The sequence below is a fragment of the Bactrocera tryoni genome, unplaced genomic scaffold, assembly GCF_016617805.1.
Source record: "Bactrocera tryoni isolate S06 unplaced genomic scaffold, CSIRO_BtryS06_freeze2 scaffold_25, whole genome shotgun sequence".
NCBI lineage: Eukaryota > Metazoa > Arthropoda > Insecta > Diptera > Tephritidae > Bactrocera > Bactrocera tryoni.
The window spans coordinates 6,938,223-6,953,493 of NW_024395977.1; positions in this window are offsets into that span (position 1 = coordinate 6,938,223).

Consider the following 15,271-nt stretch of genomic DNA (forward strand, 5'->3'; position numbering starts at 1 on the left):
AAACACAATACAAATACATTCTTCAATAAATATGAATTTACCATTTCGAACGGATATAAAAGCGGAAATAACGACAATTGTTGAAACTCCTATATGGAGTAAACAATACCCTTATCCTCTTTCTGCTAATTCCTTCATAAACGAAGAGGTAAAAAAAATGATAGAAGATAAAATAATAAGGCCAAGTAAGAGCGCATATAATTCACCAATTTGGGTTGTACCAAAAAAAGGTGTAAACGATGACGGTACGCCGAAAATGCGAATGGTAATTGATTATAAAAAATTAAATGTTTGAAATGTTTAATATTAAAAAAACTGCATTTTCAGTAAATAACGGGAAATACGAGTTTTTAAGAATGCCATTTGGTTTAAAAAACGCGCCTAGTATATTTCAAAGGGCGATGGACAATGTTTTAAGGAACTTTATTGGAAAATTTTGTCACGCTTATATTGACGATATAATCGTATTTTTAAAAAGCTTCGAGGAACATAAAAAACATTTGAGTATAATAATAGAAGTACTAAAAAACGCAAATATGAAAATTTCATTACAAAAATCTTAATTCTAAAAAGAAGAGTAGAATTTTTCTGATATATTGTTGCAAATAATGTTATAAAAACAGATCCAAAAAAAGTTGAAACAATTTTAAATTTTCTGGTTCCAACAACTCTACGACAGTTACAAAGTTTCCTAGGAATGATTGGTTATTACAGGAGGTTCATTAAAAATTATGCTAAAATAGCAAAACCATTAACAATACATTTATCAGGTGAAAACGAAAGAGTTTCACAACACATGTCTAAAAAAATTAAAATTAGACTGGAACAAGGAGGACTTTTGGCAGTTGAGAAATTGAAGTCTGTATTAGAAGATCAAGTTGAATTAATTCAACCAAATTTTGACGAAACATTTATATTAACAACAGACGCATCAAATGAAGCTATTTGTGGAATCTTAAGCCAAGGGGCAAACCTATTACGTTTATATCTAAAACATTAAATTTAACAGAAAAAAGTTACGCGACTAATGAAAAAGAACTATACGCTATCGTACGGGCATTAAAAAATCTAAGAAATTATTTATACGGAGTTTCAGATTTGAAAATTCATACCGATCACCAACCACTAGCATTTGCAGTCTCACCTAGAATTCCAAATGCCAAAATGAAAAGATGGCATGCTTAAATTGGAGAATATGGAGCAAAAATTATATATAAACCAGGTAAAACAAATGTGGTAGCACATGCTCTATCACGACAATTTCTTAATAATTTATCCGACGAATCGTCAACCACAGTAACTCAACATTCATCATGATATCTCAATTTTTACTCAAGTTACAGCTTGCACGGACGGACGGACAGACGGACGGACGAACAGACAGACATCCGGATTTCAACTCTACTCGTCTGCCTGATCACTTTGGTATATATAACCCTATATCTGACTCTTTTAGTTTTAGGACTTACAAACAACCGTTATGTGAACAAAACTATAATACTCTCCTTAGCAACTTTGTTGCGAGAGTATAAAAATAGATTTACAATACATGAGTAAATTAAAGAATTTGGAAAAATAAGACATTTAATTGAATATGATACTGTTGATAATTTAATCACAACATTAAAGGAATACATCAAACCAAGTATAGTTACGGCAATACATTGCTCAATAGAGGATCTATACGAAATACAAGCGAAAATAAGAGAAACATTTACTAATAAATTCATATATACGAAAAATTTTGCAATTGACATAACAAACAGAGAAGACCAAGGAATTATAATTGAACAAACGCATACACGAGCACATAGAAGTTACCAAGAAAATTTGGATCAAATTTGCAAAAAATATTATTGGCCTGAAATGAGAAAACAATTCAAAGAATATGTAAGGAACTGCGACATATGTAATAAAAACAAATATGATAGACATCCTATAAAAATACCAATTGGAGAGGTTCCAATACCTATAGAGGAAGAAGCACAAATACACATGAATATACTATTCTATGCGCAATCTTTAAAATTCATTACGTGTATAGATAGCCATTCCAAATTTTTTGTTATTAAGCAAATCGAAGATAAGATTAATTTAGAAGATAAAGTGTTAGAAATATTACAAAGTTTCCCTAATATAAAGAAGTTAACAATTGATAATGAACCAGGATTCACTACGGTACAATTTAAGTCCTTGATGCAGAGACTTCAAATAGAAATATTTTTTTGCAACCCAAAACATAGTACCACGAATGGTCAAATTGAGAGGGTATGTTCAACAATAATTGAAATTTCGCAATGTATTAAACAAGAATATAATTTAATAAGCTTTACAGAATCAATATTTAGAGCTGCCCAACAATATAATAAAACTATACATTCGGTAACCGATGAGAAACCATTTGAAGTACTTTATAATAAAGTCTCTCATGATATTTTACCAAACAAACTTTTATCAGCACAAAATAAGATGCTAGATAAACACAATAAAAATAGAATTAATAAAACATATTTATGCGGAGATGTTATATATGAAAAGATTACAGGAGAGAGAAATAAACTAAATCCTAGATACAAGAAACAGGTAGTAAAAGAAGACTTAGGGAATAAAGTTAGAATTAACTACAGGAATAGATTAGTACATAAAGATAATATGAAATCTTGATTATACATATTTAGAGGATGATACCCTTAATTATTCTAACCTTAATTACTAATACAATGACAGGCATTGTGAACTGCACAAGAGAAGAATACGTATTATTAGAAGACGGAGATGTAGCCCTGTATAATGACTACGGAAATATTTTCAACATCACTAATTTAACATACTTTAGAGAACTTATAAGTTCAGACACAAATCATTATAATAAAAATTCAGATATAGAAATTTTAAACAAAATAATGAACAAGACAAAGCATATATTAACGATTTAGACACAGATCCAGAAATGGAACTCATAGAAACTTTATTAGAACAACTACAAATCAAGGATACAAGATATAGGAGAGGAAAAAATGAAATATGTACACTATGGAAGTGGATAGCAGGAACACCAGACCATGGCGACCTAGTGTTAATAAATAATAAATAAAAATAATTGAAAATGAACTAATAACAAACAATACACAACAAATTCTAAAATTTTTGGAATTATTAACCAATTAACTGAAACAATTAATAATAGTAATGAAAACTGTCTGAGTTTTAAATTCTAACGAAACGAAAAAATCAGTTCCTAATAACTGAATTACAAAATATGATTAATACAATAGCTATAGGAAAAATGGGAATTTTAAACCCGACAATTTTAAATTTAGACGAGATTAAAAGCATAATTAAAAATGAACATGGACGATTGACAATAACTGATTTAATAGATATTTCAAAGTTTAAAATAGTACAAAATAAAGAAGTAATAGTTATATGTATTAAATACCCAAAAATTATATATGATTGCAAATATTATGAAGTAAGAGCAATTACACAAAAAGATGGTAAATTAATAATTGATAATGAAATTGCGAAGTGCAAAAAAGAATATATAAATATAAAAAACTGAAAAAAAAGAAATGATAAATACTTATTGCAAAATTAATAATAAAAATACTTGCCTATCAGATATTTTGTCCAATAAAAAAGGAAAATGAAAAAAAATTAAAGAAAAACATAAAGATATAGATATAATTAAAGAAGGAGCGATATTAGCCTCTGGAAATCATACTACAGATGGCTCTGCCACAAATGGAGTTTACCTTGTAACATTTGAAAATTATACAAACATTGATAATATAATTTATGAATATATTGATTGTAAAATTTGGAAATATTTAAAATATAATCATATTAATAACTTTGAAATTATAGAATGTATTGAAACAGAGAATAAAGAATTTAAATTTAAAAACATAAATATTTTGAGTGAACGGATTAGAGAATTTAAAAATCATTCACTTTTCTGGTACATGATTGTAATACTTGTACTATTATTAATAATATACATAACCTATAAGTTAAAATTAAAAAATTCATATAAAACTAATAAGCAAAGCAAAGAATTAAAATTCCAAGAATTGTCATATAACGCTATTTTAGAAAGAATTTACAATATATCAAAAAATTATACTAAATCGGGGACGATTCATCTAAGAGAGGGGGGAGTTAATGGCAGCAGACTCTTTGTGAATAATACAAACAAATTGTATCTTCCTACGGTATTACTGCTTGGTCAGCAGAATACTTTAATTAATAAGAAATCGATAAGTGAGCATAATTCAATATTCCATTATTTGTTTTGATAATGAGAATAATTGGTAATTCAATGCTCTGGCATTTCATCACTTAATGTGATGCAAAAGCATTTTTAGTAATAAGCATAGAATTCTAAGGATATAAATATAGGTGATTTTACGAATAAAGATCAGTGAGAGTATGCTGTGTAATCAGCAAGCACGCATTACCGCACTCAAACCAACACATTGTGTTTCATTTCTGCCGCACGTAGCGGACGAAAACATTTTTTTTAATACTTCCCACGCAAGGGAAGCTAATTTGCATACCTCATAAGTGGTGTGGAAATTCGAATTGGGTGTTTTATTTAAAATGCCTAAAAAATAGTTTTTTTCTGATCTGGCTACAATATAAAATGTCATAAAAAACGCTAATTTTGAGACGCTCTCATACTGGAATAAGTTGGACATATCTTTATCTCTGGCTTTGGATGAGCGTGGTTTACCACAGAAAATTATTAGCGTGTTTAACGACAGTTAACATCAGGGGCACGAAATAGCAGAATTGACATTTTCAGTGTTAAGTGAGAAAAATTAAGCTAATTTCAATGTTTAGAAAAGTATGCTTACAGATTCGTATATTTGCAATGTGCAACCGACTGCATATAATTTATAGATATTTTTTACATATTTTATATCAAAGCAAATGCTTGTACGAACAAATTGATCTATTTCATGATGATATCCTTAAAATCTTTTGAAATATACTTATAATACAGTCATGTTTAAGTAACCTAAATATTTGATTAATGTAGGTTTTTATAAATATTTATATACACACATACATATATTACGTACATAATTATGTCAGCATGTAAACAAAAAGAACCATATGCATGTTTTTTGTAAATTTGTCCAAGCCTTTGTATGTAATTATGTACACATATTGTTTCATGCGAATCTCCGTTGTCAGGGACAACCAATGACCGAAGCTTACGCTTTGTCAAAAAGTCAATGAGTCGAAGGACTGGCGCGACGGCAAGGCCTCACAACATTGTGTTGTTGTTAGAAAATCTGAGCTGTGCCGAAACACACAAACGAACGAACAACGATTGTCCCCGCTTTCCTTGCCACTGTAACTGCTTCGCCTACAAACCAGCATAAATATGTATGTTTATGATAAGCTTGCATACATGTCGACGCAGATTTTTGTGAGCCGCAGAAAAATATTTTAGATTTGTAAAAGATTTTAAATCGACAAGAGCTATGTTATCACTTTTGTCACTTATATCTCTGCTTTGCGAGTTCACATTTAATTTACAACATAGCAAATATTAAATACGAATTACAATACGTGCGTCTAACAAAATAAAACATTTCAATTAATAATGGTTTCACATCGTTTGATGATATTCAGACAATGTTGAAGAAATTAAAAGACAAGCCATATATTTAATGTTTTCTTAAATGTATTTTAATTAATTTCTGAGTTCTGTGAATGTGTTTAAATAATATATATTAATACATCTATACATTAAATTATTGTACACAAAATAAACCGATATTTTATATAAAGTATTTAGTTTAATAGAAACATGTAGAAAATAACGATTTAAGTGATAGAAGATTGTAAGCAGGCTGAAATTATGTAGTTTGTATGCGTTCATCTTTTTCAATTTGTAGTTTTTTCAATCTCTCTTCTTTTTCCAACTCTAAAATTTTCAAATCCAATACACGGTTCTTATATTCAATTTTTGCTTGCAATCTTCTATTGCCTAAAGCGTAATATTTTTCGTGTTTCTCTTTTTGGGGAAACGGTCAAAATTCTAAATTTAAAATTCTGAAGTCGAAATTCCGGAATCAAAATTCTGGGTCGACAAAATTCTGGAAATCGGAATTCCGCAATTCCTTCGCCTTTTTTGGCTGCATTTCAAAATTCTGGTTTTCATAATTCCGGAATTTACGTTTTCCAGAATTAATTATGGAAATTTTTTCCCCAAAATTTGAGCCAAATCGTGTATCTTATTTAAATTTGCTTATACATCCATAATATTATAACATAAACCAAACATAACTTCCAAAATAATTCCAAAATTCAAACATGTTTATCGGAAAGACAAAAAACAACATTATTAACAAATAAAGATCAAATAGATACTACATTAATGGATCATGAGAATGTTCATTTCTTTTTTTTCGTATAACATGTTCACAGCCATCGAATTGTGTGGCAATACGCACGGTACATTTGTTTTTAATTCGTTCAGAACAAGTCCAGATAAATGTTTTCTTATTTTTTCGTTCCAAATACATAAAAGAAGTAGCCGTCGACGTTTAACATGTCTTTTCCTTTATTGGACTTCACCACAGTTATATTTTCCATCATTTCACAAAAATATTTAGCACGTTTTTATTAATGAAATTGCAGTAACACATTGCTTAGTCAGTACATATATGTACATATGTATATGTAGGTACATAGTAAACTAAATCATTATGGGAGTACAAAAAAGTAAATGAAGAACAACAAACAAAGCAATAACAATAACAAATACAATCATGGTAGTACAAAAAAGTAAATGAACAACAACAAACAAAGAAATAACAACAACAAATACATTCATGCAATTTAATAAAACATATGATTACAGAATGGCAAAATTCTGTAATTAGTGATTAAAAATGCGTGTTGATAACAAAAATCAACGAGATATGCAGCAGATAATTTGGCTTTTTTGATTTTTTTTTTACATTTCTCGATGGCAGATTTTCGTCATTGACAAGATCAGTTAAAGATTGAATTTCTTCTCTCGCTTGCTGTTTTACAGGAGGCCTTCAAGCGCCGCACTTTCAACAGAACCAGCTCCCATGTCGCGCCTATGTCGGTTTATTCTATTAGTCTTTTATAAAACAATGTGTACTTTCGCTACCTATTAATAATAAAATTATTTTTAAATAAATAAGTAATGAATGGGTTAAAATGTTTTGCAGTGACCACGAAGTGATTTTCGATAAAGTTGCCAATAAGTGCTCACAGCAGAAATTTTATCTTTTCACTTACATCAACTTTTATAGCTTCTTGCAAAAGGTCCAACATATATTTTTGATTTCACAACAAGCTGCTAACCAATATAATAACACAAACAGAAAATTAGGAACAAATACTTTTGTAAACGAGAGCCTTTTTCGATTCTCCTTTTTAAATCAGCTGACTTGACGTTCAACTTAACTCTAAATGCCTTTATGCACCCGACTTAATACGGCTACCTATGTAAAATAATCCGTGGTGAAGTGGTGTTTATACATTAGGGTGGGTCGATTCCGGACTTTTTTCGATTCGGGATTTCTAATACTGCGGAAAAGTTGCCTTAGTACTTCCTGGTTCCAATGCAACTTTTTGTTTTGAGATCGGATTGCATCTTCAACCTCAACTCCGGCCTTGAAATTTCGGAAATTCGCCTAAAACCGTGAAATTGTCTACCTAGCGCCTGAGATACGCATCTCATGGCAAATGTATGAAACAAAAGTTATTTGTCACGTCATTTGCCACCGAAATGTGATCATGGCCGTAGGACGAACCGTTCCCGAGATACGAGCGAAAATGCGGCGCGCCACAGCGCAAGGTGAAAATCTTGACGTTGATTTCGCCGAGTGCTATCACTCACATTCATTCACCTACGCCAAAGGACTCGTTCAGATAGATCTCCACATAAATATTATTTCATCGAGTTCCTTCACTCTTTTCGTTAATTTCGCCGAGTGCTATCACTTATATTCTCTCAACAGAACATAGAACTCAAAATGTCTGTATCTAAATTTAAATTTAGACAGAAATGTCCTGTGGGTTGAACTTACCTGTGTAGATCATTCGGTAGTTGACTGTCGACGCGGATAGACGTTTGTGCGCATCGTTGCGATATTTTTTTTTTTCAGAGTGCTTTTTCGGCGATTTTTTGCGATTTTCTTTTGTGCGTTACGCGAATAAGATGGCACCGTTATTACCTGGCGCGTGTGCGTAGCGGTTCGGTGGAATTGTTTGTGCGAGTACACATTTTTGTGTATTTTTGTGTACTGACATAACGGATGAGTAATATTTTTTATTAATACTACCATATATACGGACAACGTAGTCATCCACGTTGTTGTTATTGGCGAAAGCTTCGCGCGGTTGCAGTATAGCTCCGTGTTGTTAGCACTCTTGCTGACTGGACTGCCTGCCAGTAGTTCTGTGCTGGGCATCTGGTGTTTAGTTGGCTCAGTGTTAATAGGATCTGGGCAGGATTGCCCAAAGGATGCAATCGTCTGTCCAGTGTTGGAGATTGCGACTCCTGTGAGGATCAATGGTCGTAACAGCGCTACCGTTTAGCCCACGTTGCGATTCGACTCAGCGCCACATCGGTCGACTCCGGACCGTTACGTGGACTTTGTCCGGCCGGCGGCCAATTGAGTGGCCTTAATCCGACCACTGGTTGGGGTTGTGGGCTGTGCCACTGCGAGCACGCTGTAATCGACCGCTTGGGTGGCCGCTGCTACTGAGCGGGCCTTTGCGCGAGTCGCACTTTTCAGCGCGTTCAGACGGTCGCACCTGGAGAGCAGCTGCTCCAGAATCTTGTTTGTCCGTGAGCCTTCTACGCTAGTGGTAAGCCAGCGGATCAGTTCGACTGAACGGTGAGTCGGGAAGCGAGATGCCTCCTGGACGGAAGAGGAGGACGAAGACCCTCGCTGGAAGCGGAGAATCCGCCGCTTCTACAGTCGTGGATGATTCCACGTCGGGTGGCGAGGGTGAAGTGACGGGATCGACGGTTAGGTCTCCACCGAGGAGTAAGGCGCGTTTGGGGTCGCCGCGTAAAGAGGGCGGAAGCGAGGAGTGTAGTGGGAGTGCCTATGTGGCCACTACTGGTAAAGCGGTTGCGCGTTTGGGGTCGCCGCGCCAAGTCGGCGGAAGTGAGGGTGGGAGCGGGAGTTGTGGCGGTGGCGGAAGTGCCAATGTGGCCACCGCTGTCAAAGCGGTTGCACGTACGGGGTCGCCGCCTCATGAAGGGGAAATCGAGGGAGGGAGCGGAAGTCGTGGTGGGAGGGCCAGTGTAACCACTGCAGAGAAAACGGTTGCTCAACCGTCAATGACGGTTGGGAAAGAAACGGGTGCCGGGCGTGCCAAAGAGGCCGCAAAAAAGCGGGAGTATTCGCATGGAGCAGTTGTTGTTGGGGGTGGGGAAGTCAGCCATGTTGCGGCTGCTAAACGGATTACGGGGGAGCTTAACGAGGTGGTATTTGAGGCCAAGAATTTCGATGCAGGGACCGCGAAAGGGCTGTTGGCGCTCTTGATGACGGTTATTACCAAGAATGCCCAAATTCGCGGTCAAGTTGACGCCCTTAAGGGAAGTTGCGGGGAACACTCCTTAACGCCGAGCAGGTCAATGCCGGCTCTGTCGGCACCGATGCCTGCGCCTCCAGCACCTGTGCTGGAAGCAATAACACCGGTGGCGCCGAAGCCTGTGGAGACTTGGTCGGTCGTTGACAGGAGTAAGGGGCCTGCAACTTCCTCTAATGAGGTGATCAAGAAAGTGGTGAAGGAGGTGGGTCCCTCACTTGGTGTGAGGATCCACGAGGTTAAGCCGAACAAGGGTGGTGGGGCGGCTATTCGCACTCCCTCCGTTCTAGAAAGGGAGAGGGTGGCGAATAACAAAAAATTCGAAGAGGTGGGATTGAACGTCTCTATCCACCGGAAGTTGGGTCATCGGGTGGTGGTCCAGGGGGTCCATACTGAGATCCCCCATGAGGAATTCATGACTGAACCTCCAGGATTTCAGCCCGGCGTCCCAGTGGACTAATGTGAGGATGGTCAGTCGTCCCTGGAAGGTGACCGCTAACGGTAGCACCAATATCGTCCTGGAGGGTACGGACAAGCTGATGTCCGCCCTTTTGGAGGCAGGTCGGTGCTACATAAAGTGGTTCTCTTTCAGGGTGCGACCGGATAGCCCCGTCGCTGGCTGCTTCCGTTGCATGGGATTCGATCACAGGGTGGCTGATTGTAGGGCTAGAGCTGATGTCTGTCGGAGGTGCGGTCAAGAAGGCCACAAAGCTGCCGGTTGAGTCAATGCACCCCATTGTCGCAACTGTGAGTTTAGGGGTAGGCCAGCTGGGCATCTAATGATGTCAGCTGTCTGCCCTATCTAATGTGGCATTGTTGAGCGTGCCCTCGCCAGACACTGATGGGGGGGATTATTCAGCTCAACTGCCAGGGCTCTTATGCCGTAATGGGCGAGTGGGGGGGTTGTATGATTGAGGGTGGGTGTAGTATTGCTCTACTCCAGGAGCCCTACGCCACCAATGGTATGCTTCGGGGTTTTCCTGGGGGTTTTATGGTCTTCACTGACCTTATAGCTGACGCTGCAATAGCTATGAATAATCCACGCTAGGATTGTGTAGTTGTGGATTCTTCACAACTGGGATTATGTGTAGCTGTAGAAGGGGAGTTTGATAGGATGATTGTCGCTAGTATATATTGTAAATATAGCGAGCCCCTAGCCTATCTGGGCTACATGGATAAGCTGCTACTACTTGCGAGGAGCAACCCATTTATCCTACGGCTGGATGCGAATGCCTTGTCCTCGATGTAGCTTAGTAAGGTATCCCGGCATTCGTCTCGATACCAAAGCCACAATCGAGGCGAGGCATTAAGCGAATGGGTGGTGGCTAAAAGCCTCCACATTTTGAATGAGCCGAGCGAATGGTATACGTTCGATGGGCCTGGGGGCGAGAGCGACATTGACGTGACGCTTATGAATGAGGCAGCAAGTAGGGCTTTCAGCGTTAGATGGGAGGTTAAGGGAGGGTGGGGATTGAGTGACCATAATTTGATTCAAATTATGGTTACCCCTTAATCCTTTCCCTTGCCTTATGAGAGTCCATTGCGGCGATGGCGTACACTGGTACTGACTGGAACCAATATGGACTCTCGGTTAGGGAAGCGGTATCCGGTATCCTGCTTAGTGAGTTTGAGGATTCGGGGGTGGACGAGAAAATTGCTCGTCTATATGAGGTAGTCTGGGGGTTAAATGATAGGGTATTTAGGAGGTGTGAAAGTCATAAGATTAGTAAGATTAAATTGTGAACGCGTGAGTTAACCTTGAAGAGGAGGACTGTCAGGCGATTGAGGCGAAAGTTTCAACGCGCCCGATGGTCCAATTCTGAAAGGCTGTACCAGCTTAGGTATGAATTTATGAATTTAGTTTAGGAAGATTTGAGGAGTTTTGTGAGAGAGGATAGGAACGACCCCTGGGGTCAGATCTACAGGATCTGCCGAGGTCGTAGGAGGGAGGATGTCACCTCTCTTCGCGTCGGTGACACTTTTTTATCGTCGTGGAGAGAGTGTGCGGGGGTCCTGTTAGGTGCGTTCTTTCCCAGGTTGGAGGTGGAGGTACCTCAAGCACAAAAGGTACCTGTCCCTCCAGTAGATGATGGGGAGTTGGGGTACGCCTTTGGCCTGATAAGGTAAAAATGGTCCCCAGATTTTGATCGTTTGAACGGAGAGATGTGTAAAAGCTTATGGAAGTTCATTCCGGAATACCTGGAGGCCATTTATAATAAGTGCGTCTGGAAGGGATACTTTCCACGCGAGTGGAAAAGTGCTTGGGTTGTTCCTCTCCTGAAGTCTCCTGATAAGATCAAGAGCGATCCTCGATCTTATCGGGGCATCAGTCTCCTTCCAGTACTTGGAAAAGTGCTGGAAAGAGTCGTGGTGGAACCGCTTCAGGAGCTAACGCGGGGTATGTGGTCGGATAGGCAGTTTGGGTTCAGGAAAGGACGCAGTATAGCGGATGCGTGGTTTTATGTTCAGAATGTCGTTAGGGAGAATGTCAACAAGTATGTCCTTGGCATATTCAAGGGAGCTTTTAACTACCTAAGCTGGGATCGAGTTGTGCAATAGCTGGAGGAGCTTGGCTGTCCGGAAATTACTCTTTGGCGGAGTTATTTTTCGGACAGAAAGGCCTCTCTTGTCGGCATGAATGGGAGTGTGAAGATTGGAGTGGTCGTAGCTGCCCACAGGGTTCCATCTGTGGTCCATATATTTGGAACCTTATGATGGACACTCTGCCTGGGCAGCTCGAGCCGCTCTGTAAGTGTTGTGCGTATGCGGACGACCTTCTTCTTATGGTTGAAGGTCGCTCGAGGCCTGAGTTAGAGCGGGCGGGAGGAGATCTCTTAGAAATCGTTAATTCTTGGGGTTTAGGTGTGTGGGTGAACATATCGAAGGAAAAAACGGTAACAATGCTGCTTAAGGTCAGATTGTCACCGGTTCGTCCACCGATTGTCCGTGTGAATGGGGTCAGCATCAGGTATGTGACGCATGTCAAATATCTCGGCCTGACCATGAGTGAAAGGATGTGATCTACTCCACACTTGGGGAATGTGAAGGAGCGACTGCAGGCAACTGTAGGCAAAATACGACGGATTTTGAGGAGCGATTGGGGTCTTGGACGTCGTGCTATCCGCACCATATATCGTGGCTTATTTGTGGCCTGTGACTGTCTGGGGGTCTCAAAAACTCCTCTCAATCCAGCGTTGCATGATGCTTGCTTGTTTGCCTGTATGTCGCACCGTCTCAACGGATGCGATACAGGTCTTGTTAGGTGCACCCCCCCCCGTTGCATTCAGGTTAAGAAGGGGCTTGAGTGTGTAATTGCTGCGGAATGACTGGATTTCCGACGATGATGTGGAGAGGGAGGGATATCTAGGGAGCAAGAGGCTCCTAGACGATAGGGTTAGGTGTAAATGGCAAGAACGTTGGGACAATAGTCCTAACGGCCGAGTGACGTACGAGTACATTCGGGACGTGGGGTTCGTTGAGGATAAACCAGACTGCAGATTTTGTCTGAGTCTGGGTTTCCTGCTTACGGGTCATGGGCCTCTGAATGCATTTTTGCATCAGAAATGTGATGTATGTATGGGGTCCAACCCCTGGCCACCAGTCCAGAACCGTACGGAAGCTCAACTGGTAGTAGTTTCTGCTACGAGGTCTGACCGGAAACATAATTCTGGTACCACGGGGAGCAGGAGCCCTTTGAGGTAACTACAACCTTCTCATGCGGACTGGCCCCTCGGGGAGTATCGCGGTGGTTGTGGTTAAAACACAAATGCAGGAAGAACTGACTTTGTCAGTTGAATGTGGAGTTGCATTGCAACCGGCTGCCGGACCCAAAGCACGGCAGAGGTTTTAGATGGGCCTCAAACCCTACCAAGGTGATTAGTGTGTCCATTCCACACTGCCAATTGGTACTGAAAATGCTTAGCATTCTCAGGGCGCTGACCAACGCATTGATTTGATCCGCTGTGCTTTTGAGCGCCGTGGAGTAAGGCTGTCGTCAGCAGGTGCCCACGTAAAACACACCGGACGTTACTTGTGTAGATCTCCTTGCGGGTAGGGGTTAGAATTTACCCACGGTAAGGAATGCCTGTCGTAAGAGGCGAGTAAAGTCCATGTACACTATGTCTTTCTCTCTGGGCTTGCGTTAAAATGTCAGCATAGTCTATGTCAGAAATAGTGCTATAATACTCAGCTTGAAATGATATTATAGACTTTATATAAATTCCTAATATAAAAACATTTGTTTTTCAAGCGACAAATGTCACCAGCCATTGAGTTGTGGAGGCTCAACTGGTAGTAGCAAAAGCTACAAGGTCTTATCAGAGACTTTTACCTGGTACCACGGGGAGCAGTTAGCCCTTGGAGTTTGTTGCAATATCCGACAGCTCTTTTATGTTAGATCGTTAACAAAACTTCACCACTCGAATATTCTGGCAACTACGAATATCAGAGAACGAATATCATTGAGAAAGTTCACTAAGCGGCCATTACACAAAAATTTAATTTTACGAAGGGGAACTGTTTTGGGCAGTGATAAAGAGATGTGCAACTCCTCTCTCATTGGAAGTGAGACAACAATTGCTAAACCTCCTGAACTCGAACAGCTGACGTTTAGCAATTGGAAAAGAGGGACGACCAGATTAAAATCCCGCCAAATATTATTCGAATATTTTTTACTTTACTTTACAGACAAAATGCCGAAAACAACAAACAGTTGCAAGGAAAGGTGTTGATTTATGTAACTTTGTGGAAAATTTCGATAATTTGCAGAAATACGTGTTTCGATTTTGCAATTAAAATAGTAATTTTGGATTTCTGAAAATAGTGAAATTTAAATGCCGTTCCGTGTATTTTTAAGATGTTAAAAAAAACCTTTCGATAACAGAAAAACATGTTAACATGCATTTGTGTTCGGCAGTCATTTTCGAATTTTAATTAAATAAATTATTTTAAAGTAACAGTAGGGACAGATAGAAAAAAAATTTCGGGAAGAGAATAGGATTTTAAAAATAAAATTAGATGAAAAAGAACAGGAGAATAGGAGTTTAAAAGCTCAGTTGGTCCAAATGGCAAGTGAATTAGAAATGTGTAGCGAAATGTTAAGAAGTAGTTCATTTAGGGAAAAGTCAGATCCTCTTAAGATAGTTTGCAGCAAAGTTCCTCCTCAGATATGTGCTTGTATTAGGAGTAGTTTTTTAAAAAGTAATCGCGAAAATCACGGTCGGCGATATGATAGTTTTTTCTTTACAACTTTAGCTTTGGGTGTATTTTTTGTGGACAATTGCTTACCGCTACCTAAAGCACCAACTTAGTTTTACCTCGGAAAATATTTTACATAATTTTGTCGCAGATTGGCCTCGATTCCCAGGTTCCACCCAAAGCAGCATTAAGTCTTTACAAATTAGGAGTAAGGGATTTCCTTTCGAACAAATGTTCATATCAGTTTCTTGTGATGAAATGTCACTGAAATGTCATTTGCAGTATGATAGGAAATTTGATAGGGTGATAGGTCTTGAAGATTATGGTGACGAAATCGCACATCTAGAATAGCCACAACTGCAATGACCATAATGGTGCAAGGTATAAGTGGGGAACCTTGGTCCCACCCGTTAGCTTATTTTTTTTTTAGAAGCTCATGCAAAGGGGATGTCTTCAAGAAATATATTCTTGAAGC